This window comes from Dendrobates tinctorius, unplaced genomic scaffold (assembly GCF_039654945.1).
Source record: "Dendrobates tinctorius isolate UK_male_01 unplaced genomic scaffold, ASM3965494v1 ptg000007l, whole genome shotgun sequence".
NCBI lineage: Eukaryota > Metazoa > Chordata > Amphibia > Anura > Dendrobatidae > Dendrobates > Dendrobates tinctorius.
In genome coordinates this window covers 47,411,496-47,422,352 of record NW_027361675.1, presented here as the reverse complement: position 1 = coordinate 47,422,352, position 10,857 = coordinate 47,411,496, and the positions used below count along the sequence as shown (strand labels likewise).

General features: G+C 44.2%; 1 non-coding gene across 1 annotated transcript; it reads right to left on the bottom strand.

Moving 5' to 3' along the window:
* Nucleotides 1-3,593: 3,593 nt before the first annotated feature.
* LOC141089087 (small nucleolar RNA U3) lies at nt 3,594-3,811 on the bottom strand. The gene has a single exon (XR_012232171.1). It is a non-coding gene; the product is annotated as a small nucleolar RNA U3 (small nucleolar RNA).
* Nucleotides 3,812-10,857: the final 7,046 nt, after the last annotated feature.

Here is a 10,857-nt window from a genome sequence, read left to right as displayed (position 1 = left end):
AACCTCTTCCTGGCGAGGATGACCTCCGGGGGACAGGACCCTGCGGGTAACATTAGGGAGACATCACACCTGACACAGTGACCCTATAGAGGCTTCTGTACTTGTATAACGGATCCATAATCCTCCAGATCACAGAGGTCTCTGGTCCTAATCTGCATGTCACTTCAGCCAGCCAATGAGAAACACCCTGAGCCTGTAGCTCCGCCTACAGTCTACATGTTAGAAGATCAGGTCTTGCCACATGGGTGAATGAGCAGACAAGAAACAATATTGTATCTTACAGTGATTAGATTCTTTAAAAGGAGGTAGATCTGGGGATTTATTCTGACGGAATATAGGCTGAACTGGACAAATGTCTTTTTTCGGCCTTGCTCTCTATGTTACTATGATACCTGTACCCAGGTACGGACTGGGGGTGAAATTCAGGCTATGTGCCCATGTTGCGTTTTTGATGCAGAATATTCCTGAGCGGAAACGCACACCCTCTTCCCGGGAAAACGCATGCGTTTTATGATGCGCTTTTGTAAGCGTTTTTGGCGCTTTTGTTAAGCGTTTTAGTATGCCTTTTCCTAAGCGTTTTTGCAATACAATCGTATGTATGCGTTTCCACAAAATTAATGAACATGCTGCATTTTTTTCTGCTAAGCATTTCCACAGCGGAAAAAAAACCGTACCATTAGCACAACATGTGCAGATTCCATTATGATTACATTGGATGCTTTTCTTAAGCGTTTCCGCGGCAGAAACCCGCATCAAAAAGCGCTGCGGAAACACTTAAAAAAAGCAACGTGGGCACACAGCCTTAGCCCTGGCATTTGAATTCACACAGGCCCATGTTGTCACTGTCCCCAAGCACCGTTGGATATATTACTACTATTACCCTGGATGGAGGAAAGCACGATTTTTTTACAAGACCAATATCTCCAAAGACACCCGTGGCCTGCTGGGGTATGTGACTTTGTGCTCCGTCACAACTCTCAACAGTGTGGGTGTCTTGAGAACACCGATTCTGTTAACAACATAGCAGACAAGGTGGCCCACGACCAGACAGGTCCTTCTGGCATTTGCGAGAATTTCCAGATGGCCAGTCCCGCCCTGCCTGTACCTGTGTAGAAAGGCTAAGAGAGATGCTCCTGGGTAGTAAGTCTAAGGCTGTGTACAGAACGCCCCCCATGCATTCCTATGGCATTCCGCATATGCTGTGCTAATGCTGCACTTTTTTCCACGGTGGAATCGCTCATTCTTTTGTGCGGACTCGCAAAGAATTGCCGCGATTCCGCACCCATAGGAATGCATGAGAATCGCTTACTTCCCGCATGTGGCTATGCCCACCATGCGCAAAGTTAAGCGTCTCATGTGCGGTTGGTACCCACGGTGTGGAGGAGAGGAGACTGTCCTCCAGGCCCTGGGTACCATAACCCTGTAAAAAAAGAATACAAAATAAAAAATCGGGGTATATTTACCTTCCGACGTCCCGCGATGCATTCCCGGCCTCAGCGTTCCCAGTAATGCCTTGCGGCAAGGTCCTGTGATGACGTAGTCTCGGGTGACTCTAGCGGTCTCGTGAGATCGCTATAGCAACGCGAGACCAACGTCATCACAGGTCTCGCAAGGCATCGCTGGGAACGCTGTGGCCCGGTATGACAGCGAGGGCATAGGCGGCCTCAATAGTAAAAACCTGGTCACACTTGTCAAACACTATGTTTGACGAGTGTGACCAACCTGTCAATCACTTTCCAAGCGATGCTTCAAATCGCTTGGAAAGTGCTTGAATATCGCTCGCGAAAATCGCGGCAAAAACACGAACATAATCGCGCGATTTCTGGGAAGGAGTCCGGTTTTCAGTGTCCGGATTTAAACGCAACGTGGGCACATAGCCTAAAGCTGGTTTCAAATTAGCGTCTGTTTGCGCAGCGTTTCATCCGCAGCAATCCGCATGTGTCATGTTTCCCTATCTTTAACATGGTGTACGCAGGGGCATGTGTTTTCCCTGCGTTCACATGCTTTTGCGTACGCATGCGTCGTTTCTCGTGTGCGGCCGGGTCCAACGAACGCAACATGTTTGATTTTTGAAGAGGCAAAAACCCGTCAAATATGCACATTCATGCACATGCGGATGAGTGCGTCAAATAAACGCATTACTGTCTATGGGAAGGCATGCGTACGTATACATTCGATATGCATGCGTTATTCAAAATACATAAAGAAATCCCATGAGACACGCCCATTTTGTCGGATGTCATAGCAAACGCATGCGCAAAAACGCATACACACGCATGTAAATGCAGCGGTTTTTTGCTGACATGCGTAAGATGATGCGGATAAAAAACGCTGCGTAAACATGCATTTGCATGCGTTTTTGCCTGCGTTTGGGAATGCGAATATGCTGCAGAATCAAACGCAAATGTGAACCTAGCCTAAGAGAGCGGCTCTTGGGTAGTAGGGCTAAAATAGTTATTCCTGGGTAGTAATGCTCAAAGAGCTGTGCCAGACCTCAGAGTCCAAGCTGGACTGTTCCCTATGTTAAAGGGAACCTGTCAGCAGAATTTTGCCCAGTAAGTTATAGACAGTGTCTGGTCGGCGCCGTTATACTTATTAAAATGATAGTACACACACATATACACACAGGACTCTGCTACAACCATAGTAAGCACACACACAGCTCTGCTACAGCTATAATAAGCACACACAGAGTTTTACTACTGCCATAGTACACACAGGACTCTGCAACAACCATGATGAACACACAAACTGCTCTGCTACTGCTACAATAAACGCACATATAGCGAGGGCCGGCGTTAAGGCCAGGCAGAAAAGGCAGCTGTCTAGGGCCCCTGCTCCTCCAGGGGCCCCCAGCCAGCGGCCGCTATGGGGCCCTTGAGTAAAGAGGGGCCCGACGCCGCCCCGCATTGCGCATTCAACTTATTGGCATCATAGATGCCAATGCAGTTGAAAGCACTGATGGAGAAGAGAGCATTAGATGACGCTTCCTCTCCCATCATTCCCCCTCTGCTTGTGACTCAGCGGGCATGCCATGATGTTACTTCATCGTGCGCCACGTTGTGCAGCAGTGGAGCTGATGAGACTGGAGCAGCGCGGGAAACGAGGAGAGGTGAGTATTGTGTATGTGTGTGCGTACTGCATTATACTGTGTGTGTGTGGGGGATGCATTATAATGTGTGTGGGACGCAGCACTATACTGTGTATGTGTGGGGCCGCATTATACTCTTAGGGGACCGCATTTTACTCTATGAGGGGGGCTGCAGTATACTCTATCAAGGACCATGGGGAGTGCATTATACTATATGGGACCTGTATTATACTGTATCGAGCACTATCTATCCCTATCATTCTTTCTCAACAGGTGTAAAGAAACTTGGGAACAAGCTCTTATGTCTGTGGGACACCAAATACCTGAAGTCTGAGCAGCTGAGCTGGCAAGTAACACACATGGGGGAAGCCCACCATACAGAGCTGAAGGGGGCGCCACTACTCACAATCAGCCACAGCTAGTAATGAACACAGAGAAAACATCACTGAGAGAAGCAAACTGAGCTTAAATCTTCCTAATATAAACTTAGCAAAAAAAACCACCCACTCAGCTTGTGATCTCCCCCTCCGCCCTCTCTGTAACAGAGAAGGAGAACGATCATCACCAGCAATCAGCCCCTGCAATGAAGCAGAACCGAGAGCTCACTTCACGCTCAGGAGAGATCACTACAGCTCCTCCTCGTGGTTGGGAAGGTTGGACACTTTAGAGCACATTTCTCAAGTCACACACTATAGAAATGATCCCTGAAAGTATAGTCTTAACCTCTTCCTGGCCGGGATGCCCCTCCGGGGGATAGGACCCTGCGGGTAACATTAGGGAGACTCATTAACACAACATCACACATAACAAGGCTGTAAATAAACGCTGATACAGTGTGATCCGTGGCGGGGGATCAGAGACTGCAGGGTGACTAGAAGCTTCTAGACTTGTATCCGAGCTGGGAAACCTCACACCCATAATGCATCTGCTCTCCTCTCACATTAGCATAAGTGACTGTGCAGTGTTAGTGCTGAGCTGGCAAGTAGCGCACATACACTGTACATGGCAGACATGCCACTGCCGATACATTCAGCCACCGCCGGTACTGAGGGCTGTGCAGGAGATGTCAGATCCGCACCAATCACATAGTAATCATCTATAGTATAAGGGGGTATTCACACAGTGCGGTTTTGCAGTATTATCTGTGGGGCGTTTATTTGTGCGGAAAAGAAGCTTTGCTTTATAGAACCAGCAAAAGCAATGAGATTTCAGAATTATTTGCTTTTTTCCTGACATTAAGCATTGCAGTTTTCTTTTACCAATTGAAAGTAATGAAAAACTGCAAAAACAAAGAAAAAATGCAGAAAAGCATTTGTGCCACATTTTTTTTGTTTTTGGTTCACAAATCTAACGGTATTACCATATACTGTAGATAAATCACACGGGACCCTCACCAAATAGCTGCATTTTATACCCAACGTTCTTACTGCCAAAAAAACGCTGCAAAGACTCAATATTAGGCCTCGTTCACACTGAGTATGTGGTCAGTATTTTACATCAGTATTTGTTACCCAAAACCAGGTGAGGAACAATCAGGGGAAAGTAAGAAACACGTGCACTAATTCTGCATTTCTGACCCACTCCGGGTTTTGGCTGATAAATACTGATAGTGTGACTGTAGCTGTAAGGCCGAACCCATGTTATTCAATGGTGCTGCTCACATCATGCGATTTTTTATCGCATCTGATCCTCGGACCGAGACAATCGCAGCATGCTGCGATTGTCACCGATTTTCGGATCGGATTCCCCAATGCAAGTCTATGGGTGCGATAAAAAAAAGCATGGAAAACGCACCAAACGTGTGACTTGCGATTAAATCGCACAACTTCTCCAGGTCTACAGGATAGGGCATCAGGCATTGGCAGTCAATTTGATGCTTAGATGCGATTAAAATTGGTTCCTTGCCGGAAAATGGGATGACAGAGGGATATCTGGCCAAGAATTCTTTGTGCGATTTCGTACCGTTAAAATGGGACCGATTTTTTAATGGTTGTGTGTGACTCCAGCCTAAAGGGATTATCCACTACTAGGACAACCCCTTCTTCAACTAAAGGTTTGATCCCAATAAAATGAAAAAAAAAAATTATATTCTCCTCCGGTGCTGGCGCCGATCCAGTGGTGTCAGCACTCGCGGTCCCAGGGGTGTGAAGTGATGGAATGACACATGGTACCTGGTGACCAATCAGTGCTGGCGTCACTGTCCCCGCCTTCAGACAAACCCGTCCGGTCTGTGGCTAATCATCAGGGCTTGTGACTTTAGTGAATTCTGCATTGAGCAGGGGGTTGGACACGAAGACCCGGCGCTGATTGGGAGCATCACGTGTCATTCAACTTGATCACAGCCCCGGGACCGCGAATACTGGAGTATAAGAATTTTATAAGATTATAAGTAGAAGATTTTTTATTTTATGGGGACCAAACCTATAGTTCAAGAATGGGTTGTCCTACTAGTGGATAATCTATTTAATGGGGGTCAGTCATGAGTTTGGTGCACGTTCCGCCTCCTCCTTTACATACAGGGGTCCTTTTTATGTTTCTCATTGACAGAGTTCAAAGTGATCACTGCCCGAATGCTGCCGGGGTGTGAGCAGCCGCACGCGTTCTCATTGCCTCCTTTCTTCTGCCGCCGCTTGCTGTAGTTCCCAGGTATTAGGCTACCTTACCACATAGAATCATAGAATCATAGAATCGTAGAGTTGGAAGGGACCTCCTGGGCCATCTGGTCCAACCCCCTGCTCAAAGCAGGATTTGCTAAATCATCCCAGTCAGATGTCTGTCCAGCCTCTCTTTGAAGACTTCCATTGAAGGAGAACTCACCACTTCTCGTGGCAGCCTGTTCCACTCATTGATCACTCTAACTGTCAAAAAGTTTTTTCTAATATCTAATCTGTGTCTCCTCCCATTCAGTTTCATCCCATTGCTTCTAGTCTTTCCTTGTGCAAATGAGAATAAAGTTGATCCTTCTACAATGTGACAGCCCTTTAGATATTTGTAGACAGCTATTAAGTCTCCTCTCAGTCTTCTCTTTTGCAAACTAAACATTCCCAAATCCTGCAACCTTTCCTCATAAGACAGGGTTTGCAGACCGGTCACCATTCTGGTCGCTCTTTTCTGAACTTGCTCCAGTTTGTTGATGTCTTTTTTAAAATGTGGTGCCCAAAACTGGACACAGTATTCCAGATGAGGTCTGACCAAAGAGGAGTAGAGGGAAATAATGACTTCACATGATCTAGACTGTATGCTTCTGTTAATACATCCTAGAATTGCATTTGCCTTTTTTGCTGCTGCATCACACTGTTGACTCATATTCAGTCTGTGATCTATTAGTATACCCAAGTCTTTTTCACATGTTCTGTCACTTAGCCATATTCCTCCCATTCTATATAAGCTTTTTCATTTTTATTGCCCAGATGTAGTACTTTGCATTTCTCCCTGTTAAAAACCATTCTGTTAGTTGCTGCCCACTTCTCCAGTTTATTTAAATCTTTTTGAATCCTCTCTCTCTCTTCTCTAGTATTAGCTATCCCTCCTAGCTTTGTGTCATCAGCAAATTTAATCAGTTTACCCTCAATTCCTTCATTTATATCGTTGATAAAGATGTTGAACAATACAGGACCCAGGACAGAGCCCTGTGGTACCCCACTTGAGACATTCTTCCAACTGGATGTGCAGCCATTTACGACCACTCTTTGGGTCTGATCACTAAGCCAGTTATGAATCCACCTAACAGTTGCCTTGTCCATTCCATACTTAGTCATTTTTTCAATAAGGATTGTATGAGAGACTTTGTCAAATGCTTTGCTGAAGTCAAGATATACTATATCTACAGCATTTCCTTGATCCACCCAATCAGTGATACCGTCATAGAAGGAAATTAAGTTAGTCTGACATGACTTATTAGTTACAAATCCATGCTGACTCTGTTTAATCACTTCATTCTTATCCAGGTATTGATATACATGTTGTTTAATAATTTGTTCAAAGATCTTTCCTGGTATAGAAGTCAGACTCACCGGCCTATAGTTGCCTGGGTCCACCTTCTTCCCCTTTTTGAAGATAGGAACAACATTTGCTCTTCTCCAGTCTTCTGGCACTTCTCCTGTTCTCCAAGAATTTTCAAAGATTATGGAGAGGGGTTCAAAAATTTCTTCTGCTATCTCCTTCAGTACTCTGGGGTGTAATTCATCTGGACCTGGAGACTTGAATTCATGTAGGTTAGCTAAGTGTTTCCTCACTATCTTTCTGTTTATAGATATCCTGGATTCTTCTATTCCCTTAATAGGACAGTGAATAACAGTTGATGTTGCATTTCCTTTCTGAGAGAAAACAGATGCAAAATAGGAATTTAAAAGTTCAGCCTTCTCAACATCCTGTCTTACCATTTCATCATTTTCATCCTGTAAAAATCCTATAGCATCTTTGACTTGTCTTTTACTTTTGACATATCCCCAAAATCCTTTATTATTGCTTTTGACATCTCTTGCAAGCCTCAATTCATTTTCAGCTTTAGTAATCTGATTTGTGCCCTGCAGGTTCTGCAGACAGCATTATATTCTTCTTTAGATATGCCTCCCTCTTTCCATTTTATAAACATTTTCTTCCTTTTTAGCATGTGCTTAAGTTCTCTGTTCATCCATCCTGGTTTCCTTAAATGCTTCCTATTCTTCCCTCTTTTCGGAATTGTTAACAACTGTGCTTTGAGAATTTCATTTTTCAAGATTTCCCATCCTTCCTGGACATTTTTGTCTTTAAGGATATCCAGCCATTGGATCCCTCCAATTCTCTTTCTGAATCCCTTAAAATCTGCCTTTCTGAAATCTAACCTTGACGTCTGAGTCTTCACAGGTCTTCCGCCTCTAGTTATCCAAAATTCTAAAATAGCATGGTCGCTACCTCCTAGGGTCCCAGCCACTTTTACCTCCTCAACCATTTCCTCCCTGTTTATAAGGATTAGATCCAAGGTAGCAGTTCCCCTTGTTTTCTCCCTTACCTTTTGGAAGATAAAGTTGTCAGCAAGAGAGGATAAGAATTTCCTTGACCTGTTAGTTTTGCCTGAGAGAGATTCCCAACAAATGTCTGGATAGTTGAAATCTCCCATGACAACTATGTCATATTTTTTGGAGAACTTGGCCATTTGATGCATAAAGAGTTCATCCATATCTTCAGCTTGCACAGGCGGCCTGTAGTAAATGCCTACAATGGTGTCCTTTCCATTGTTCTGTCCTTGTATTCTTACCCAAACAGTTTCCACAGAACTCCCAGTCTCTGAAGCTTCAATCTCTGTGCAGATATACGCGTTTCTAACATACAATGCGACACCCCCTCCTCGTTTATCAAGTCTGTTTCTTGCAAATAAGTTGTATCCTTCTAGTCTTGTATTCCAATCATGTGTATTGTCCCACCAAGTTTCAGTGATTCCAATGACATCATATTTCTTTTCCTGTGTTAGTAGTTCCAATTCTCCTTGTTTGTTGCCCATGCTTTGTGCATTAGTATAGAAACATTTTAGTTTGTGATTGGTTTCTCTTTCTCCAATATTTTTATTAATTAGATTCTTTCGTCTTTGTTCTTCCTTTCCACTTCTAATAGCAGAGTTCTCAATTGCATTTGTCAGGTGTATGGCTTTTTCTGGTCTTTTGCTTCCCTTCCCATGTTGTTCTAGTTTAAAGCTCTCCTTACAAGTGTAGCAAGCCGACTTCCAAATACATGCTTTCCAGTCTTCGTAAGGTGCACCCCATCTCTAGCAAGTAGTCCATCGTATAAGTAGTTCACTCCGTGATCCAGAAATCCAAATCGTTGCTGACGGCACCATCGACGTAGCCAGTTGTTCACCTGCAGAATCTTATTCCACCTCCTTGTTCCATGGCCATCCACTGGGAGGATGGAAGAGAAGACCACCTGAGCTCCCAGTTCTTTCACTTTCTTGCCTAAGTCTTCAAAGTCTCTGCAGATGGTTTCCAGGTCGTTTCTTGCGGTGTCATTTGTCCCCACATGTAGTAGCAGGAATGGGTAGTCATCTGTAGGTCTGAAGAGTCCTGATATCCTGTCAGACACATCTTTAATTTTTGCACCTGGTAGACAGCACATTTCTCTTGAAGTTATATCCGGTCTGCAGATAGCGGCCTCTGTTCCTCTCAACAGGGAATCCCCCATGACCACCACTCTCCGTTTCTTCTTCACAACATTTTTCTTTCTCCATCCAGGAGGACTCTGAAGGCGTACAAGGTTGCTGTTTGTTGGCAAAGTCTTATCCTGATGTATTTCTTCATCGTTTTCCTGCGTGAGAGCCTGGTACTGGTTTCTGAGCAGTATGGGTGCTGACTGCCTCCTGATCCTCCTGCTTCTCTGGGTCACATGTCTCCATTCCTCTGTTTCTTCAGGTGCACTTCGAATTTCTTCTCTTTCTGTAACATGAAGAGATAATTCTGCTCTGTCCAAGAACTCTTCACCTTCCTTAATGATCTTCAACGTAGCTAACCTCTCTTCGAGACTTTGCAACTTTTCCTCCAACAGGGACACAAGCTTGCATTTGTGGCATGTGAAGTTTGGCTTTTCCACTGGTAAATCTGTGAACATGTAGCAAGAAATGCAGCTCACCAAATGGCTCCTGGCCTCTTCCATCTTGAGATTTCTTAAAAACGAAGAAAGATGAGCCAAAATTCGGTTTTTCAGAAACGTATGCAGTATAAAAAGGGCAGAAGCAAACTATATAGTATACAGCATAGTGGATGAAGGTTTCGAGAAATTAGTGTAGCAAACATTAAGTTACTCGACTATCCCCTCTCCAGTACATATTTAATGCAGTGGCCAGGATCGTCCATCTGGCTAATCAGTACTCGGACACATCCGCTCTTCATCAGTCCTTACACTGGGTGCCCATTCATTACAGGATCCAATTCAAAGTACTTGTTCTCACCCACAAAGCTCTCCACAATGCAGCACCCCCTACATCTCGTCCCTCATTTCTGTCTATCGGCCTAACCAACTGCTGCGCTCTGCAAACGACTTTTGACTAACCTCTGCACTAATCTGTACCTCCCACTCCCGACTCCAAGACTTCTCATGCGCTGCGCCAATCCTCTAGAATGCTCTACCCCAACAAATTAGGACTATCCACAATTTCCATAGCTTCAGGCGCTCCCTCAAAACGCATTTGTTCAGAGCAGCCTATCACATTCATTTTATGTGTAAGTGTGCGTCTGTAGCCCATTCACTATCTCCATCCATCCCTCACTCCCTCAAGATGGCTGGACCATCATTGTAAATACACCATTGTAAATACACAGCTGTACTCTGTATCTTCCCCACCTCATTGTAGATTGTAAGCTCTCACGAGCAGGGTCGTCTTATTTTGCTTTAATTATTGTATTGTTAACGTTGTTACTTATGACTTGTGTTTTGAAACTGTTAAACTGTAAAGCGCTGCGGAATATGTTGGCGCTATATAAATAAAGATTATTAAATAACTTATCCAATATTTAAATAAAGACTTACAATCAGTTTTCTGCGTCATCTACTCTTATTTACTTACTTAATGACCACCCCCCCACTCAGCTTGTGATCTCCCCCTCCACCCTTCTATTGGTCCGCATGTTACATAGCACACACTGCAGATTAATAGAACGTTTAGAGCGTGATTGATTCAGCGCCATCTACTGACTAAAGGTATTGCATAGCACAAGCTGCTATTACACCCATGAATGAAAGATCGCTCTTTCATTTTCATTCCTTATTTTTACTCAATTAAAAAAAAAAAAAAAACACCA